This window comes from Lepisma saccharinum, chromosome 13, assembly GCF_977018435.1.
Source record: "Lepisma saccharinum chromosome 13, izLepSacc3.1, whole genome shotgun sequence".
NCBI lineage: Eukaryota > Metazoa > Arthropoda > Insecta > Zygentoma > Lepismatidae > Lepisma > Lepisma saccharinum.
This window is the reverse complement of record NC_139241.1, coordinates 44,146,265-44,169,240: the sequence shown is the minus strand read 5'-3', so window position 1 is coordinate 44,169,240 and position 22,976 is coordinate 44,146,265.

Below are 22,976 nucleotides of genomic sequence, written 5' to 3'. Positions count from 1 at the left end.
TTGAAAAAGAGAGAAAGCATTCTGAACTCACTAGTTTGTGTTTTTTTAGATATTATCCTTAGTAATGTACATAAGTAAATACTAATTTATTATATTTTGTTGTTACAAGAAAAACTCTCCTCCCGGGAAATCTTTGGTGGAGAGGATTTTTGAGGTCAAGATTGTAGGTGGGGGGAAATCCTCCCTGTCCCCCCAGGTTTTCCCACCCTGTTAGTATGTACACATCAAAGGACACCGATGTACAAGGGAGAATCAAATGAAAACCTTAAGAGTCGGCCAAAAATTGCATCATAGACTATATATTGTTCAAATGTATACAAGGTATCAACTATAAATTGTAGAACAAGCTCAAGGTTGCAACACTGATCAAGCGAACTTCAAAACGGCATTTTTATCATTTTAAAGATGGCACCTCATTCACACAGTTGCACCAGTGAAGAGCAGTGGTTTCGTTTTGCCCTCTGCAAGCCTGGAACGGATAGGAATTCTACGGAAAATGAAAATTCAATCTCTCTATTTATAACATCATTAAGCCTTGTTTCCATGATTATGAAAAACTAAATATGCTGACCAAGGCAGTAATTTATTTTATTAAAAACATAAACTAACGTAACGTTTCAACCTTCTAGCAAGGTCTTCTTCAGACTCTGTATCAAGTACAAAAGTAACCAGATACAACAAAAGGGCATTATATATACACAAACATTACTCCCTCCAGACTATTTAGAAAGTTGTTTGGAACTTTCTAGCATATGACTTTCACTTTCCAACTTTACTTTCACCTAAAAGGGCTATACACAAATACTTCCATATAGAATGTGGTTGGACTTTTAATCTCACGCTCTTTTCCCTTCATTTTTATTCCTTCTCTTCTCCTCTTTCTCTCTTGTCCTTTCCACGTTTTCCAACATCTTCTTCCATTCTTTGTTTAACTTCAGTCCCCCATTCCAGTTCATTGTGTCTTCTTCAAGGAAATAGAGAAGAAAGGTGAAGAAGACACAATGAACTGGAATGGGGGACTGAAGTTAAACAAAGAATGGAAGAAGATGTTGGAAAACGTGGAAAGGACAAGAGAGAAAGAGGAGAAGAGAAGGAATAAAAATGAAGGGAAAAGAGCGTGAGATTAGAAATCCAACCACATTCTATATGGAAGTATTTGTGTATAGCCCTTTTAGGTGAAAGTAAAGTTGGAAAGTGAAAGTCATATGCTAGAAAGTTCCAAACAACTTTCTAAATAGTCTGGAGGGAGTAATGTTTGTGTGTATATATAATGCCCTTTTGTTGTATCTGGTTACTTTTGTACTTGATACAGAGTCTGAAGAAGACCTTGCTAGAAGGTTGAAACGTTACGTTAGTTTATGTTTTTAATAAAATAAATTACTGCCTTGGTCAGCATATTTAGTTTTTCATAATTCTCTATGCATGCTTACCACATCAAGTTTAGGGATGGTGGGAAGAAATTCGACAATGGCCTCAGTTCCCAAGGCAGATCGGTGGAAAGACCTTCGTAGTGACTCATGTGTGACTGCACGTCCATCTCAAAGGTTCTTCTCGTCGCCTTGTAATCAAGGTGTTCCGGGTTCGATTCCCGGTGGAGGCACATAATGGTACGGATCCCACTTTAAACTGTAGGTCCAGTCCCGATTAGCCTTATTGTGCATAAAGTTGACTTAAAAAAACACCAACTTAACTAAAAACTCAATATGCTGACCAAGGCAGAAATTTATTTTATTTTAAAACAAACTAAACGTTACGTCTCAACCTTCTAGCAAGGTCTTCTTCAGACTCTGTACCAAATACAAATGAAATAAGGTACAAAACAGGAAAATATATATATATATATATATATATATATATATATATATATATATATATATATAGTAGTGAGACAGGGGGCACGAGTGGCCACTCTCCCAAAATCTAACAATTTCATAGTGAGCTCTCTTAGTGTAATTTAACTGAAAATCATGATTTTAGCTGATTTTCCAAGTGTAAAAAACTGAAAATTTGTTTTACGCACGAGCTCAAATTCCAATTTTATTGTATAAAAATTCTAAGATTTAGATAATCCCCCCCTATGACACGCAATTTTTAAAATTTCACTTTTTTCAAATAACTAAAGCGAAATCCATTACTTTTTTAACTGTAAAAAATTATTGACTCTCATGAGTCAATTTTAAAAATTTTTGCAAAATACCCCAGTATACATTCGGTCCATTTATATCTGAACCGAAGATACCGTACTTGCATATTCTCATATCCTCCAGTGTTAAAATTTTAAAACAGATTTTTGATCAAAGTAAACAGAGAAGAGGTTTGTTAATTACCAAAAAATATATAGTTTTGTATACTAACATATAAAAAGACAAATATTTATTACAGTGTATAGTGTATTTTTATATTTTTTGTTTTTTAAATAACATAAATTTTTTAATTATTTTAATTAAAAATATGTCATCTTAAAAAAAGTTTTTTGTATATATAAAACCAATCTCAAATTTTATAATTTTTTAAAATTAATTTAAGAAATCAGAAATAATAATTTTTGTATATTTAAAACTAATTCCAAAACTTAATTATAAAAAAAATGAATAATCAAATTTTTTTTAGATCATATTATATGATACAACTGATATAAATAATGAAGCATAAGACATTCCCCATTTTCTAACTAAACTTAAACCCCAAATTATAAATAAAATAAATAGTCAACTTACAATATGTTCTCTCAAAATAAATTTCATTTTATCATCAAACTATAGAAATTCTTCTAAAAATCAAGAAGATATTTTTTATCATTATACTCTTACAAAAATTCTACACTATAGTAAGAAACATCAATTAGATGATATTTATGATAGCTTTTGTGAAGAACTTAAGTTAAAACATGAAAATTTTGAAAAAAGAAATTCAGGATGGTCACTTTGTGATACAAACCATGAACTTTAATTGAAAATAGCAAAATATCACCCTCTTGGAGGGGGAAGTGGATCTAGTTATTTTAGATTACCAGAACAGATCAGAAACAAAAAAGGTGTATTGAATATTCAAAATGATGACAATAAATGTTTTCTTTGGTGTATCATAGCACATTTTCATCCAGCTGAAGATCATAAATATCGTGTTTCTCAATATAAAAAAATATGAAATAGAATTTAAAAAAGCTATGAAAGGAATAAAATATCCAGTAGACATCTTAGCTATTGAGCAATTTGAAAAACAATACAAAAAATACAATAATCGATCGATAGCTGTTCATGTTTATGGTTATAATGAAAAAATGATGATATTTATGTACTCAAACAGAATCATTCATCACCACATGATATACACACTATAAATTTATTTAATGTTAAAAAAAATAACACAAAACACTACTGTCTCATACAGGATCTCCAAAAATTGACAAAAAGTCAAGTAACACCACATCATGGTAAAATTACTATATGCGATAGATGTCTGAAAACATTTTATGGAAGGGCTAAAATATCAAGCGAACAACAATTAGAGCAACATATTAGAAATTGTAATACTCATCCTCATGTAACTTACAAATTTCCAAAGAAAAGTATAAAATTTTCTATGTTTAAGGCACTGCTAAAACATCCATTTATAATCTCTGCTGATTTGGAAACAATACAAAAACTAATAGCAAACAACTTTAACCAAGATTCAAGTACATCATATACAAGACATATACCTAAGCATGAAGCTTGTAGTTTTGGACTAAAATTAATAAATACTTATGGGATCCAGATACCAGATAACTTAAGAGAACCGTTTATATATCGAGGTGAAAATGCAGCCAAAAAATTTATTGAAACACTTCGAGAGTGGGTAAAAATTTTTGCTCCATTCTTACATACAGAAAAAACAATGAAGGATCTTACACCAGAACAACAACAGGAATATAATAATGCCATACAATGTGTGTACTGTAAAAGTAATTTTGATTTAGATAATAAAAAAAATTCTACACCACAACCATTTTAATGGAGAATATATCCATTCATGTAGCTTGAAAATACAAAAAACATTTTTTATTCCAGTAATTATTCACAATTCAAAAATTTTGATACACATTTATTTATTAAAGAATTAGATTATGATGCAGAGAATATTAATATTATATCACAGACTAAAGAAAAATATATTATTGTGGAGAAAACTATCAGATTAGAAAATAAAAGAACAGTTGTTGCTAATGAGAAAAGGAATCTACCCGTATCAATACATTGATGATTTTGAAAAAATTGAAGAGACACAGTTAGCACCGAGAGAAGCATTTTATAACCATCTTCAAGATAAAGAATGTAGCGAGGAAGATTATCAACTTGCACACACAATTTGGGACATGCTAGGTTGTGAAACAATGGGAGATTATCATGATTATTATTTTGAAATTAGATGTTCTCTTGTTGGCTGATGTGTTCGACACTTTTCGAAAAAATTGTTTTGAAAATTATAATTTGGATCCTGTTTTTATGTGTACAACACCTGGTTTATCTTGGCAAGCTATGCTTTTAAATACTGGAGTTGAAATTGGTCTTCTCGAAGATACTGAACAGTTTACATTTTTTGAATCTGCTATACGTGGTGGTATAGTACAGTGTCCTTTAAGATATATAAAAGCAAACAATAAATATTTATCTGATTATGATGCTAATAAAAAATCTAAATATATATACTATATTGATATGAACAATTTATATGGGTATGTTATGACTCAATCACTCCCAATTTGGTAATTACGAATGGATGACCCACGAAGAACTTGAAGACAGGGATTTTTTTTTAAATGGCCTGAAGATCATCCAAAAGGTTGTCTATTGGAAGTTGATATGCTATACCCACCATGGTGTCATCTGAAACACCATAGATTAGCTATGGCACCAGTATCTCAAAAGGTTCCAGGTACAGAAGAAACAAAATTAATGTTAACAATCGAAAACAAAAATAATTATGTACTTCATTATCGACTGTTACAAAAATCCATAGGGGTTTAAAATTTGATCAAACAAAATGGTTAGCTCAATATATTGTGAAAAATACAAACAATCGAATACAAACAAATTCTAAAGTTTTGAAAGATCTTTATAAATTAATAATTAATGCCATATATGGAAAAAATTTAGGGAACAAAAAAAAATCGATTGAGGTGTAGTTTGGTGACCAATTGGAAAAAACTTTTGAAACTTATTGCTGATCCTACATACAAAAGTTTTATAGAAATTACTGAAAATATGACTCTTATTGAAAGAAGTAACACCGATGTAGTGTGTGATGTGCCAATAGCTGTGGGTGTTACAATTCTTGAATTATCTAAATTAGAAATGTATAAATTTCATTATGATGTGATGCGAGCTAGATACGAAAACATAAAAGTAGCATACATGGATACTGATAGTTTTATATATGAAATAGAAACAGAAGATTTCTACAAAGATTTACTAGATATGAAAGAATATTTTGATTTTAGTAACTATCCAAAAGATTGTCCATTATATAATTTATTATACAGTGTTGATAACAAGATGATCCCTGGGAAAATGAAAGATGAAGCAGCAGGATCTATAATATCAGAATTTGCTGGACTCAGAGCAAAAATGTATTGTGTCAAAATAGATGAAAAAGAAGAAGAAATTAAAAAGCTAAGGGTATGAAACGATCAAATATAGTAAGACTGACAATGGATGATTTTAAAAATTGTTTATTTGAAAATAAAAATGAAAAAAAATAATGTCTGCATATTATCTTACCAACAAAAATCATGTTGTTTATACTACAATAAAAAATAAAGTAGCCCTCGATGGCCATGACAATAAATTAGAAATATTAGATTGTTCCATCCATACTAGAGAATATGGACACTATGAAAATGTTGACACAAAACAATGTAATAAATGTAAACTAAAAAGTTGATAAAAATATTTATATTTAATTTTTTAATGTTATATATAATTATTTATATATTTTTATCGAGCCTAAGGCTCTGAAGTAAATAATAAAATAATAAATTTCTATATTTTATTCTATTCCATTTAAAATTGTTTTATCACTCTCTCATTTTTTACATCATATACATATGACTTCTCTACTATTAATATAGCACTACATGTAGTATTTTCCGGTAGAGTTTCATGAAATTCACATATCAATTTTATATTAGTTCGATCATTTATAACTACCAATTTTCTTTTTGACGCATTTATTAAAAACATTGGTCTGTGAATTATGAACTCATCTGGATTATAATACATGTCTATGTTTCCTTCAGTTACTCGTTTAAAAGCACTAAATGCTTCATATAACTTCAAATAATCTTGTTCTGCAAAGTTTAAATTATAATTTTATGAGGGAACACCTCATTTCCGCCATTCTTCAGATACACATTTTTAATTTTACAATTATCAAACTGGTTGCTATCTTTTTCCTGATTGTCATCTCTCCCTGTCTGAAACAACACAGCTACGAACTCTGGCATATAGTATTGTAGAGATTGGAACTGATTAGTAATGTGAAATTCAAAAAATTTACCCTCCACAGGCTTCTGAATGCATTGATAAGTATAAAATTGAATCGGAATTTGAGGATTTTTCAAAATGTTGGCTTTGTATTTGAGAGCATAATTTGACTCATATTCAACTATAGGCATTCGTAACTCCATAGACTGGATAACACATTTCGCAGCTTCGGGTAAACTAGCCTCATTAGCTGTTCCATCTGCATTTAAAGTTTTGTATCTCATGATGGCATTATGATCATTGGGTGCTCTGAGAAATATGACACTCAAACCACCTTTCCACATAATTTCTTTATAATCAGAGAAAAATCCAAATAGCAATCTCATGGGGAACAGTACTGTGTGACTTTTTGCTTGATTTTTTGTCCCAGCTTCGAACCCACCAACTTTATAATATGCACTCACTGATTTGGACAGTTTCAATGTCCCCACTGTAGTGGATGTAATTCCAGGGCATTCAATCCTGTCTATGACTGTACCATGATTCCTAATTTCAATTTGAGAGAATAAGAATGGAACAAAATTATCTATAAGTTTTATATTAGCCCCGGGGAGGGGATATTCTTTACCATTACTTTGTTTTACAATATCAAATTTTATATACAGGTCTGATCTATGTGGATGAATGAACCCATCCCCCACCTTGATGTCATACTGTATCTCCTTGTTGGGCTGATTCAAATTAGCAAATGTCCTCCTGTTTGGTGGGAAGGACTGTAATTCATAACTCTCGATATTTTCCATTTGGTATTTATTTATATATTTTAAATATTAATTTCTATTATTGCAGTGCTATTAGCACCAGCAAAATCGATGATCTCATTTTTCTCATTTGTAATTGTTATCTCTATGTAATTAACTTTATCAATAGAAACAGGGAAATAGACTGGTGAGATTGGGGAATAGAAGATGGGTTCCATAAATTCTGAATTTGGTTTAAATGTAGCAATGATACCTGTTTCTTTGTGGCTACCAATCGAATTTTCTTCTGCTTTGATAATCATACCTTTGGCAATGTTGCAGTGAATATTTAATGTCTCTATAGCTAAGAATTTTGGTATAAATTTACCTACGTGCCTAACACCTGGTTCTAATTTGCTATTGTTCTCGAATCCTAGAAGTTCCCCTATGGTAGATAAGTCCACTGTTTCATTGGCAGACACAATCTCCACTCTGTGTGTAACAGAATTTTGAGATAGTAATACTACAGCGCCTTGAATAACGTAGTGTGGAAAACGATGCAAGAAACTGGTTCCCCGAGACGATGACAAGTAGATGGCAGTGCGATCGACACAGCGGCTAATTTTGTTATGAAAGTAATGCGGCTTAGTTAGTTTTTGGAATATATTGTGTAGATTTGTTTCTCTAGAAAGGCGGTAAGTGAATTGATGGAAACAGTTATATTTGTGGAGTGATTTGCAGTCACGAAATGACATTAATTTACACAGAAAAGTAACATAAATACGTTTTATGTGCAACGCAACACGAGCATCAACATATCACATGTGAGGCTGGACGTCAAACGTTGGATTGTGTACACAAGTTTATTTTTGTATACTAATAAAATTGAAATAGTGTCATGAAGGAGAAAAAATGTTTCGTGGCGTACATATTATGAAGTCATTTTCCCGAAATGCAGATATTCGAAAGAATTTAATTTCATATTCCATGGAGTTGAAATAGCCGATTACGATGTACCTTGTCATCTCTATCAACAAATTGCTTTACATTCGTGTCGATTGGTAAGTAGAACTTTGGTGTTAAGGACTGTGCATTTTTACTCGTGACTTGGCTGTAAAATGTCTACCTTGTACTTGATGAAAATAAACCGCAAATTAATTAAATTAATTAATAATAAAATAAATAAATTAATTAATTAAAATAAACGAGTATTGTCTGTGTGAATTTCCATAAAAATAATATTTGTGACAATGACAATATTAATGAACCTTTCAGGATAATGCATACACAATACTAATTCTCGCAGCAATTGTCATGTTACGTGTTACAATCCATACCTATGTTTTCTTCCGTATTGTTAATAAAAAACTCAAGGACAGGTCATGATCGACGGTTCATAATATTCTTTAATATTTTCGCGACTACTGTACCAAATATCATAACAATTTTCTGATGGAAAGAAATGTTACAAGGAAAAGAATCAGACGTTGCAGCAAAAACCCCATTTACTTCCATTATAAGCAGTCGAGCGCTGTACCCCGGTGTCAACACCAGCGCCTCTAGCGGATTTCATTTTCGAGTGGAACCAGCGAGAGACGGCAGAACCATGCCGTTTTCCACACTACGTTATTCTAGGCGCTGTAGTAATACAGTGTTTGGAAGTTCAGATTGTAAAGTAGAAAAGTTATACTGTCCGGGAGGAATAATAATTTTTTCATTACCTGCTAATATAGTATTGTTGTAGTTAGTTACATTCGGAATCAGATACATACTGTAGAATGCTCTTAGAGCTATGGATTTTGGATAGATAATATCATCGTGAAGATGTAGTTTCAAGACCGAAGTCTCGCTGGAGAGATGAAAAATTCCCATATTTAATATATAATACAGCTTTTTGAAAATCTTTTAATTTGATGTTTGGTATTTTATTCAATATTCTGAGCATCGTAATGCAAACATGGCCACATATAATTTGATCGAAATCTTGAATACGAAAAAAAGCATTGTCATTTTGTTTATAATAGCATATCCAATGGGTACCAATGTTTTCGGACTTATCCAAATTGACCACACCACATTCTCGAGAGTGGGGACTACCTTTAGGGAGAGAATCAGACATGAAAACCCCCCTGAAGTGTTTAATTTTAAATATTTTAACTAAAGATTCAATGTCTTGGTTCATGAGTGCTTCTTCTTTTTTTTTAATTTTCTGAGTGCTCTGGACTTCACACCACTGCCAAATTTTTTCTCCATGGCAAGATTATGACGATTCTGCTCTTCTAGTTCTGCCTTATTCTTTTTTGAATCAATTACAGTTTTGGTTATAGCAGCACTACCCCCGGCTAGGCTCCCAACTGTCCCCAAAGCTGCCAAGATGGCTGGAATGCTGAATATGAATCCTCCACTATGTGTTTTCTTTCTTGTATTTTGCAATATTTTTAATTGTGGCGTACTGAGTAATAATTTCATTCCATTTCCTTTGGCTATACATTGTCTCTTCTTTTCTTGTTGTTTTTTTTTAGTTAAAATTGAATTTATTTTTAAATTTTTAAGATTGTGATATGGTATTTGGTACACAACTACTTTTGGCTTCATGTTGTTGTTATTATTTATTATTATTATTTTTCAGAGTATTTATATTATATATTTATTTATATTACAAACCCCACCCTAATTTTTGTTTTGTATTCATAGCAATAGTTGTACCCAATGCTGTTATTTTTTCACCTAATGATGCATCTTTGCTGGTTAATCTTCCAAATGCAGTCTCTTCTAATTTTTGATCAGCCACATGACGATCATCCAGATCTTTGTGTGTGTTGTATGCAATGTCATGTTGTTTACAAGCTACATCGAGAGGATTAATACCCCTGTCTCCTCTTTCTAACCTTTTTTCAAGTTTTGTCCCCGGACCACAGTATTGGTAACCAGGTACGTGTAATTCGAATGGAAGTTTATTAATAATATCATTCACCAAACCTCGACCCTCTGATATATTCCAGAATTTAGGAAGTAAAGTATTGATAATTTTAATTAAGTATCCTATACCTTTGGGATCGTTTACAATGAAATTAGCTAGTTTGTCACTGATCATGTTTACAATACCCATTTTCTCATTATGGAAGTTGTTGTTCCCAGCATTTTCTTGCCCTGCTATAACCAGCAATCTATCTATGAGTTTTCTAACATCGTTTACCCACACAAATTCTTTAGGTAGAGTATTGTATTGCTTGATACCACTACCGGTTTTGAGTTGGTTCCAGATGGGTTTGATCAGATTTTTGTATTTATCCCCACTGCTCGATTTCGCTCGCTTTTGACTGGCATCATTATTTTGGTACAGAGCATCAGAGAGTGTCAAAATTTCAGAGTAACTTTGATAATCATCTTCTGTAAAATTTTTTGGTTGTTTCTTAGTGATGAGTTCCCATAGCCCAACAGTACCAGGATATCTAGACCAGCTGTTTCTCCCATCCAAATTAATTTTTATGTTGTCCCCTTCGAATGTTACTTTAGGTTTCCCAATTTTCCATACTACACCTTCATTAGCCTCCATAGTTGGATACAATCCAAATACTTCATCTTTTTCGAATTTTCCAGTACTCAGGTAATCCCTTGCCAGGGGACCCAACACTCGATTTTCTCTGCTTCTTCTATAGCTGCTTTAGCAGGTGCTTCCTTGAGTAACAGAGGAGTATGGATACTGGATAAAGGGGTAGGTTGAAAACCTGCATAATTTCTAGCAGTAAGAGGTACCAATTCATTGATGAGATTTTTATTTTGTTCTGCCACACCCTGAATATCTTTACCAAGACCACTGATCGCATCGATAATTGGTTGGTCTTGACGTTTGTGTTGTTCGTAAAAACCTCGATTCTCTGATTTCCAACCTTTGAAACGTTTGGACAAGTACTCTCGTAATTTCGAATTATCTTCAGTTTTGTGTTTTGTCATATTTATTTTTTGATTAATGGTTATTTTATATCGTTTCAACGTTCAAAAAGTCGTTGATTTTATTTCTGAATTTACCATTGTTAGGTTTACAAGTCATGTCGATAGTGACAAATCCAAAATCGTCGCTGTTCCAACAAGATGAACAGAATTTTGAAAATTGGTTGTAATTTAAGTCTCCTCCCACATAATCATCGTATACATGTTTCAAATTAGTATGATCTTGACGAAACAAACAGATTAAGTTTGTATTATCTCGTAGTAATTGTTTGGGAATTTTGGAATAAGTTTGAGCTAAATAAAAGCAGTCTATTTCTTTGTGACGACCCTGTGTAAAGAAATTTCTAATTTCATTCTGATTTTCCAGAATAACATCATCAAACACCACAACAGAATTTTTTAAACATTGGTCGAGAGGTTTTATTGTTGATGCAAATGTAGCTATGCCCAGTCCCTCGTACAGCTTCATGAGTTGTTGGTATTTCGGTTGTTCTAAACTCTTTGAGAATACATACAAGTGTCTATTTTTCCAATCTAGCCAATTGGGGCAAGCAAGAAATTATCAACCAGCAAAGTGGTTTTTCCACAACCGGATGGGCCTGCAATGAGGCATCTTATGTTATCAGGTAACAACTCACCATTTTTTTATTACTTTCCACTACATCTGGTAAACGCTGTACCACATTCCATGTTGGTGTCAAAGAATCACCTGGTTTGCTTCTATCCAACTTTTGTCTGGCAGACCTAACCATTTCACATACAATTTATTATTTTTCTTCATCAATATTTTCTCGATTAGATATGTATCTCGATATTTTGTTTTACTGAGTTCCTCTTCATAGAATCTTCCTTTCAATATTTTGTTATGATTATCTTTTATGATATATGTATTTCTATTCCCTAGTAAAACTTGAACCACAGAGAATATCTCCGTACTCCAATTTTTAGTGAATTTCTTTTCGAATAACTGTATATATTTACTGACTCTTACCTGATACCCTATTTTAAACTTTGGTTTCTTGGTAGTGTATGTATATTTTTGACATTAAACAGTAGAAATCAATCGTTGCTCATCAGATTTGGTTACCTCAGCAGGTTTCATGTGAATAGTACTGTGTACTGTATTGTTATAATTATGAACTAGCTCGGGTAAAATTTGCACCCACTTATAATTACCCTGTAGAGTAAATTGTCTCCACATGCGATTTTTTAATGTTATGTTGAATCGTTCCACTATACTAGCTTTCAGATCACTGTATGTAAAATAATGTTTAATATTATGTTGTTGCATTAACTTAGCAAATGCAGAATTGTAAAATTATTTCCCTCTGTCTGTCTGTAAATATTTTGGTATCCTTCCCTCACTAAATATCGACTTAAAAGCCTTGGTAACACAAGTACTAGTCTTGGATTTTAGGGAAATAGCCCATGCATATTTGCTAAATGTATCAATAACTGTAAGCATATATTTGTAACCATGATTTATCTTATCCAAATTTTTTAAAGTCCCTGTAGCCATCTCAATCAGATCAGCCTGAAACAAATCATTCACACCTTTCGTTACCACACTCAGTCGTTTGTAGTTACGACGAGCTGGTCTGTGTAATTCATTAACTATATCTTGTCTTGACATCGGATTGTATAAGAAAATATGACATAAAATGGATTATCCTCGGGGTATAATTGTTTCACCTCTAATAATAGTTTGTCATTAGCTTGCACAGGGAAAACAGATATTTCTTGATCCTCATGTATTTTATATTTCTTTCCAGATTCGTCCCAATATGCAACAGGTATCTGTAGTGCTCTGTAGATGCTATCTTTTCTCTGTATGGTGAAATTTGGCACTTCCACATGCTTTCCCTTCTTCACATAGCCAAATTTTAAAAATTTAATTTCGCCATCAAGGAAAAATTCATGAGACTGACTGTAAGAGTACATTTTGTAAACATTTCCTGCATTAACATAAGTCCAGTGCCCTCGTACATTTGGTGCACTCTCAAGCCTAACTATCTCAAGAGTGAAAAATTGACGTAATTCGAGATCGTCTAATCTGCTTAATACCGTTTCTTGATATTCGTTTATGGTGCGTACCACTTCATCGTAGCTGGGTTTGATTTTCACATCGACATACAATTGTTTAAATTGTTCTTTGAGATCGTGAAGTTCTGATGTGAAACCTGATAAAGCAGATTCCTGGTTTGTTTCGAGGGTAGCAATTTGTTCTCTAATGTTGGAAGTAATCTCCAGTAAACTTTCTACAAGTTTCAATTTAGTGCTCTGGTTTGTAAGATCGAATACCTGCCGCTTGATTTCTAGAAACAATGCATGTAATTCATTCACAATCTGATTGGTAGGCAAAGTAGCAATAGTGTCTTGAATTATGGCAATTTCAGCTTGAATATTCTTAATATCCTCCGACTTCAATATTCTATTTACTGCTCTTTTTACAGATCTCATCTCCTGGGAAGTGGGTAAATTGGATACTGTGTTTTGAAGTGAGGTTAAAGCTTGCTTAACTACATCTAATTCTGTAGCATCTGCTACATTGGTTAAGGCATTTTTAAGTTGCTGTATGTCATCTTGCGTAGGGGTAGACTGTTGCAGTGTTTGCAATTTGTTCTGTATGTCGTCTATGAGATGGTGAAAATGAGATAGTTCAGGTTCAGTGTTGAGATTCTCTAATTTTGTGATCTGTCGTTGAATTACATTTAAAGATTCAGTTATGCTTGGCAACTTAAATTCCAGAGTTTCCTGTACATTCGTCAATTCGTTTCTAATGGTTGTCAAAGTATCTTCAATATAAACTATGGTAGCCTGTATCTTTCCAAAATCTTCGTAAGTTTCTAATTGCAATTTGATGCTGGCAACACTGCGAGCGATGGCATTTAATTCGGAAGATGAAGGTAAATTATTGATAAAATCTTCTAATGTTTGTAGTTTGGATTGAACTTCTGTTATGGCTGCATGTAATTGATCTGTTTGCAGTTCGGATTTAATATATTCGAGTGAGGGAATTTCAAAAGATAAAAATTGGTCCCGTAATTCAAGAATGCTTGCATTAAGCAGTTCATATTGCTCTTGAGTCTTGATAGTTTCAATTACGGAAAGTAGTTCCGCACGAATAGTATTCGCTTGGTTATTTAGTTCTTGCTTTAGATGTTCCGAGGTTGTTATTGAATTTGACGGAATTTCTCAAGATCATTTTTTAATTTAGCTAAATTCTCTTTTAAATTTTCAACATTATCGAGAGACGGTAAATTAGTATATTTTTGAAGTAAAAACTTGAGTTCCCCTTCAATTTTTACTATGGGATTAATTAATTCAGACTGTAGATTGGTAATTTCAGCATGTAAGCTTACATTCAAAGAATTTTGTAATATTAATAACTCAGATTTAAGTTTCTTAAGACGTTCGTCTAATCTGGCAATATCGCTGGAATTATCTGGTATTTCCTGTGGTCTGCTGTTTCCAAATATGTCCATTTTGTTTTGTTTTATTTATTTGTTTTATTTTTTATTTATTATTTATTATTTTATTTTTGTTTCGGTATTTATATATTCATAAGAAGATAGATTATTCTTATTTCGATAAAAAGGGGAATTAGTTTATCATAATCGCCAATTATTTCAGCATAAAGACAATCACCTGCTTCCACATCATATATTGTGTTGGGAATCATATTATTGTGTTTAATCCTTGTCAAATTTTGACCTATGTGTACAACTGCTGCATTGGCTGGAGAGATACTTATTTGGATCTTTCGTGTCAAAGGGATTTCATATGATGGATGGATGTTGTTGAAAACATATAATTGCTTTCCGGTATTCTCATCAACTTCGTACCATATACTATGACCAACCCTCTCAATTTACGATGAAGATCGGAAATCACTTTCACTTGCATGCTGCTGTCTGAACTTCTCTCTATTTGGGGAATATGTTGCTTCTTATAGCCAAATATATTCATTGGCATTTGTTTTCTTTTGGGATATTTTTACCATTTTAATATATTATATTTTTTTTACTAATTCTTAAGATATAAAATATTTTTTATGATAAGCTATGTCGACTTTGGTTTCATTTTAAAGAGTACGTTGAGACGAAGCAAAAAAACCGCACCATTCTACGTTTTATAGTTCTCGAGATATAAGTATTTTAATAATTTGCAAGTGAACACTGGGTCAAGAAAACTGTAAGACAAAATCTATTACTTATTGTCTTTCTTTATTACACGCAAAGAAACAGATAACAATCTTTATTCCAAGTTGAATCTGTTTAGCGTGTCATGTCACGAACTGTCATCGATCCCCTGTTCGCACACTACATATGTCAGTGTTACACGCTAACATTGATTTCTCTTCGCACAACATGACCTCGCCATTCATTCATTCATTCAGCTTTTGTGCCTCTAATTTTTTAGGAGGAGAAAAAAAGAGAGGGAGAGGGAGGGGTTAACACCCCCCCAAGACAGTATTTATTAACATAACTTTCCCTAACTGGTCAATATCTCCACCTTGCAATAAATCATGTAACCTTAAGCAACCTGCACAAACAAAAAACATGCTTCCCTCGGGAACCTTTGGCTTTTCCGAACAACACTGTTTTGCAAATCAATAATATTTCTAACAGGGCATTGCCTTGTTGTTCCTACATACACCTGCATATTACAGAGCCTCCGAAGAGAGAAAGGTTATTTTTTACACAGTATTGCCATCTAGTAGCAAATAATTGTACTTGGACAAACATGAAAGCAGAATAGAAGCATGCGTGTGTGTGTGTGTGTCTGTGTGTGTGTGATTGTGTGTGTGTGTGTGTGTGTGTAAGTGCTCGCCACCTAGTTGCAATAGAGAGTACTAATATAGCTTTCATAACTGAGCATGCGTAACTTTCTCCGAGCTAGTAACATTTAGCAATGCCTCAATGTTTGTACATACACTTGCATATTACACTTTTCCAGAAGAGGGAAGGGGCGGGGGTTACTAACAAATAGAAGTATGTGTGTGTAAGTGCTCGCCATCTAGTTGCAAAAAACGTACTTGTCAGACACAAGTTTCATTACCTAATGTTTTATAACATGTTCAAGCAGTGACGGGATTTACCTGAAAACCATAATAGAGCGCTCTTAAGTTGACGTAGCTAAGTTTTGGCCCCTCCAAATGTTACTAGAATATCTTAAACTTGTATATTTCTTGTACCGCCACGATGTTGCTGATTAGTTATAAACACAAACAGTGTGAAAAACAATGTCATAACACTGGAGGATATAAGAATATGCAAGTACGGTATCTTCGGTCCAGATATAAATGGACCGAATGTATACTGGGGTATTTTGCAAAAATTTTTAAAATTGACTCATGAGAGTCAATGATTTTTTAAAGTTAAAAAAAATTAATGGATTTCGCTTTAGTTATTTGAAAAAGTGAAATTTTAAAAATTGGGTGTCATAGGGGGGAATTATCTAAATCTTAGAATTTTTATACAATAAAATTGGAATTTAAGCTCTTGCGTAAAACAAATTTTCAGTTTTTTACACTTGGAAAATCAGCTAAAATCATGATTTTCAGTTAAATTACACTAAGAGAGCTCACTATGAAATTGTTAGATTTTGGGAGAGTGGCCGCTCGTGCCTCCTCTCTGACTACTATATATACACAAAAATACTCCCTTCCAGATACAAGATTATTAGAAAGTTATTTGTCTGGAACAAGAACAAGGAAGGGAGAAGAGTGTACTAGTGAGAAAATGGAAGGAGGCCAAGGAAATAGAAGAAAGGGGAAGAATATACAATGAACTGGAAAGGGGGACTGAAGATAAACAAAGAATGGAAGAAGGTGTTAGAAAGAGTGGAAAGGACGAGAGTCGAAGGAGGAGAGATGAAGGAAGAGGAATGAAGAAAGAAAGGGTAAGGAAAATGAGCGTGAGATATGGAGTCCAACCACGTTCCAAACGAAAGGAAATGTTTATCTAAATCGCCTGTCAGGTAGAACAACAGTTGACAGGAGAAGGCCACCTGCTGGAACACCTGGAAAGGAATGTTCCAGATAAACAACTTTTTAATAATCTTGTGCCTGGAGGGGAGAATATTTTTGTATATATAGATATATATCTTCCTGTTTTGTACCTTATTTCATTTGTATTTGGTACAGAGTCTGAAGAAGACCTTGCTAGAAGGTTGAGACGTAATCTTTATTTATGTTTTAAAATAAAATAAATGTCTGCCTTGGTCAGCATATTGAGTTTTTGGTTATCATGGAAACAAGGCTTAATGGTGTTACCAACTCAACTCAACCAAAGGTTCTTCTTCATGAGAAATTCGAACACTGACTCAGACTTGAAATTATATGTAGATCAGCAATTGATCTATGTTAAAATGCAGCAAAATTTTGCAAGCATACATGAAGAAATGTACTGGATAAAAAAATAAAAATAATAAAGATTTTCATCTGACTCTCGTAGAACAAAACTTCCTCGCACAAAAAAAGTGTTTTGGAATCTCTAGAGTGAGCGAGAGAAAAGAAGTCCCTGCGCGAGTAGTGACTCAAGAGAGATCGACCAATGAACACCTGAGGGGGAAGCAACTAGCCGTTTGCAGCAGCGCTCACTGCTTCGCTTCGCCCACTCCCATTCTCCCCTTCTCTACAGTAATGCACGGCCTTGCTTCAGAGCTTCCCGGGATAGAGTATCGTTGGAATTTAAATCGATTATGCGAATCGAACAATGTGTAAGATTTCTGTATGGAATTACCAATTTTACTAAACATGGTAAGAGATAATAATAATTATCTTGTTGATATTAAACGAGTTTGTCCGATTCCCGTAAAAATCTTCTTTCATGTTCTTATACTTTATCCATGTCTTGATTATGTTTTACTTTTGCTTTATTAGGGGGCGAAGGGGCATTTACCCCCCTACCTTTTGCCACTTTTACTCCTGCAGTATGCTATACCTTATGTATCAAGGGAAAGTAAACCGTTCTTGCCCCCCCCCCCCCCCAGTTTTGGAACCCAATCGCCGTCATATTGTATCCTTAACGATTTTATGATATAATTTTCTTTTCGGACATAGCGTATTAGTGTTACTTGAAACGTGAAAATTTTAAAAATTCCAAGAACTATTTTTGCTTTAATTAGTGGACTGTGTTACTTAATAGAGCAGAACAAGCGTAAAGAGATGATGATAATTATGTATAAAATGAAAAGAAGGATAAACATTGAAAATCAGGAGGAGGAAATTTAGTAATGTAAAATATGTCATTATTCCCAGCCAGGAAATATTAATGGAATGCTTATGCCAGTCATTTCCGAGTTAGATTTACTGAGGAGCATAAGCAGGAAGTGTGCGCGTAGGAAGGATGACACCTGAATAACTGGGGATTGTTACATTGAAAGGGGGGAGAATAAATAGTTGGGGCTTGGGGGAAAAGAGTGAGGGGATTGAATCGGGAGTCGTTGGTGAATCAGGAATTGGAAATTATCTCTGGAGTTCCGAGGAGATTCACGTCTATCGATGAGGCTGGTAAGAATTTTTACTTTCATATTTAAATGTGTGCCGGGTCTAACCTTGACGATGTAAACGCATTTGAGTGTGCGAGTCGTTTAAAGTTCTTTTAAAGTTGTGTTTTCACCTCTCGCAGCTGAGGCTATGGAGGCTTACCATTATTTATTATTAGTGTAAATAGGATCGAGCTTACGCATCCCAGGAAATCGATCCCCGTATCAAGAGTATGTCACCCAAGGAGGTGAGCCAAATCTCTACAGTTAACAGGTAACTGAAGGTTAGGGTTACTAGATCGCTATAAGGGAAATGTAGGACATGTTGTCCCAAAATGTCGAACTTTATGTCAAAATGTAGGACACAAAACATTCGCAATAAATACACATTTGTACAGAAGACGCTAAAAAGTAATTTGAAAATGACACTTCTTCAGTTAAAAAAAATGAAAACTTAACGAATTCTTAAATGTACGTAATATACTAAACAATAACATGTTTTAACTGGTACTTCTCAGAAGAGAAAATTTCTTCAAAATTACAGGTTTTGTCAAGATATATTGACGAGAGACTGAATATTCAATCTTCGAAATTATAGGGACCAGCACCAAACGTTTTACAGACTTTATGAAAAAAATCTGTCTTAAGAGTCCATTGTGATTGTGCTGATGTTAGTGAAAGTAGTCTCAACATTTACATTATGACCTGTAATGGCAAACAAATATTCAGCAATTTACCGTAGTTTGAAATGGTATATTTAGTATAATTACAGGATTTCTACCAAAATATCAAATCCAAAATTCTTGTCTTTATCAGGACTTTTCTTGATCTTTTTTTAGTTTTGGTTAACCTTTATTTATTCGATCCCTACGTAGGTAAAGTTGGAAATTAGCAAATAAGAAAATAAATATTGTATGATATTTAATAAAAAAAAAACCTACCAAATGGGCAGTTAAGATTAAAACTGAAGCTGTATGTTACAAGAGAATTAGACTTGCTTCATCTATTAATGCATTTGGCAGACTAGCAAGGCTCTGGCATCTGGATTGACAACCAGTATAATCTTATGTGGGACTTGTGTTACGTTCCTATGTGTATGTGATTGTTTCTTCATCCCTCTCATCTCGCCACCATTCATCCTCATCTTCGCGATTAGTCAAGGGGCAGAAAAGTGAAGTAAAATAAACTAAATCAACCAGTCAGTAATTGACAGCAAAAAATCTTGACCACAAGAATAATTTCCTGATTTGTATTGACTACTTGACCTACTTGTTGATTTCTTTACTTCTTCTTGACTTGCAGACACCCTGAATAACTGTTCTCTATACTCCCTGTTTTACAATCAAAAATATTGAATAAGAATGGGGAACACCTTCTTCCATCAGTATAAACCCCAAGGCAAGAGATTCCGCTCAGGCACTGAACAGTTACATCAGAATGTAGACAGTGGCGAAGCGTAGAGTTCCTAGCAGGGTAGGCACAAAAGTGCGATAATTTCCATTAGTTGCTTAAATCTGTAAAAAGAAAGGGAGGGGGAGGGGCTATGTCATGGAGAGTGGTTCAATGTCTCTCCAGGTCGCTTCTTTACTTGACAGTGGCGTGACGTTTTCAAAAGTGTTGTTACCGGCCATCAGTACGATAATTATGTTTTAGACGTTCTCCTCCCTCCCACCAGATGTCATCGATCTAGATTTATTTGTTTGTATTTTTTCAACCTGTGAAAGAACTACCAATCATGAGACATCGCGAAAATCCAACGAATAGTGCTCGACCCTGTTGTCAATTCTTCATCACTTTTTTTCTAAATTTATTTATATATTTTGCAATTCAGGTGAAAAGGACTAGAAGAACCCCATAATTTTCGGGTCAGTCTGACGTTTGTGCCGTGAGGAGACGACAGAATTCCACACTTTCAGCGACTGTCAGTTTGGTACGTTCTACTGCTGCCAACTTAGTTTTTCTTAGCAAGACTTCCTCGCACCGAGGAAAACAAAACACCATTGTTATCTGTTGTCTAACTAAAGGAATGGTTGTAGTTAATTCCAGTCTTGGCTTTCTAGATAAATGAATTTCTGACACCTGTATGTGCAAGTAAACGTAATTTAAATTTTGAATATTTTCGTCTCATTTGTTCTGATCTATGCTAATCGTGACGATGAGAATGTATGGAGAATGAATTAAAGATGATCAGGAAACATTGACATGACCACAATTAGGTCACCTGGCTTTGTAACGTGCTAGGATGACCACCACGGGGCTTTCAAGAAAAAACATAAGTAAAGGTGACCTCTCTCATTCAGTGTGTATACTTCGCATCCTAGTTTGTTCTACCCCTTGTGTTAGTAGACACCTTTACGTGATAATAGAACATAGGATCCTTGTTTGGGACCCGGCAACACGACAGGTTACTTTGTAACATATAAACAGGTAATAATAAATGTAGTTGCTTTGGAGAATAGAATCCCAATTTTTAGGCGCAATTCAGCTCTTTTCTGCCAATCCAATGTGACAACACTGGCCTGTTCCGCCAGACCTGAAACAGACATGACCCGCGCAATAACCCCATAACACAACACCCTTTGTCCTAAACCCAAAAAAAGTATTCCCTTGCATTGTACTCTCATTGACCGCCCTCTTCTCTTGTTATCCCTTCAGGGTAAACGAAACTGCCTACCTCTTCGCTTGTGTCGGCTGCATAAAAAAATGTCTGCTTGTAATATCTATTCGAGGACAGTGTTAACGCATTAAATAACGTTTCAACAACTTTGAAAAATATAGTTGAAAATATATTAGAAAGGATTGTTATAAGAAGGAAACATGAAAGACCAAAAGTGGGTCATACCTTACCGATGATTACACTCAATTGTTCTTGCATTTCAGTCAGGCGCGTATATTCTAGGCTATCGCCGAAGCCCAGATTAAATACAAAAAATAATCGACTATCAAATGTGACTGATGCTTCACTCTCAAACAACGACCGCGGGAAAAAATGATAGTATAAAACCCGCGACTCCTGTGCACCGTACTCCCGCGAGGAGAGGAGAGAGGAGAGTGGACCATGCTTTTCTTATGGCCCGAGGTGAACGGAAGAAAAGGCTGCCCCGGGATTTTTCGTCCAATGTTTGTTTTCCTTGTGCTCGCTCTATACATGGGGATGGACTGCTTTGCTTTAAAACTACCACCAGGCTTCAGCGGTTAAATTCTTCCCCGACCAGCACCTGGAGGCGGTCTGTGACGTATTTGTAGTGGCTTCTCAGACAGGGATCTCTTCGTTTTACAACGGCGGTAAAACCTTACAGCGATGTCAATGCGCTAACCAGCATGGGATTTTCCCAGGTAAGGGAAATTTTGAAACTAAACTACTATTACAGAACGGGAAAAGAGTGGCTGGCATGTGATAGGGAATTTGTAATCTAGGCCAAAACAACACTGTCCCATCGAACACATGCAGAACTCGCAGGCCGTTGACCTTCAACCAACAAACCACGCTTTACGATGTTTTCAACCCCTCTGCTGCTTTGCTTATGACTGGCTGGGGTGGACTGACTGGCTGGAGATGATAAAGGGCATTTTGCGAGTGGAAATCGCGTTGAAGGAAGTTTAAGAAAATTAGGTTTCTTACTGTGTGGATTTTCTAAGTGTATTGAGTGAGTGAATTACGTATATATGTTTTGAATGATCTGTGCTGCGTCGTGTAGTGAACGGAAATGATTGACATAATTAACGAACTATTGCCGAAACAATTTACTCTGCTTTTGCATGAGGATAAACTTCAAATCGTGAAGATATGCAGGCTTCTGGCACCGCAAAGAAGAGAAGAATGGATTTGATTTGTTATTTTGCTTTGCTCTTCTGCCACTTTAGCTAATCGCGACGATGAGAATGAGTGACGATACGATGAAATTCATGAAGGTTCATTCACAAAGAATACCCATGTCCATGCCTGGATTTGAGCCCGGGACCCCTGGCGTCATAGTGCGCTGTGCTAATAACCATTTTACCACAGAGGTTGCCAAAAGAAGAATGGAGTTCCTGTCCAAATTAAATATTCAAGGTAAGAAGTTTCATGCGCGTATATTTTATTCTCTCATGTAGGCCTACATAAATATTTCACAATATGGGCCTCTATATTTTATAAATAACCATGAAGTATTTGAAATGTTTTCCTTATTGTTTTTATATTAATGAAACTGATATTTTTATAGTTATTGGTAAATTGTAATGTATGTATTTTAATCGCAATGTCACATCACCTTAAAATTCAAGAAATTGAACGAAAAAGAGCCTCCCATTTGAACATTATGATAAAAAGAGAGAGCCCAGGTTTTAA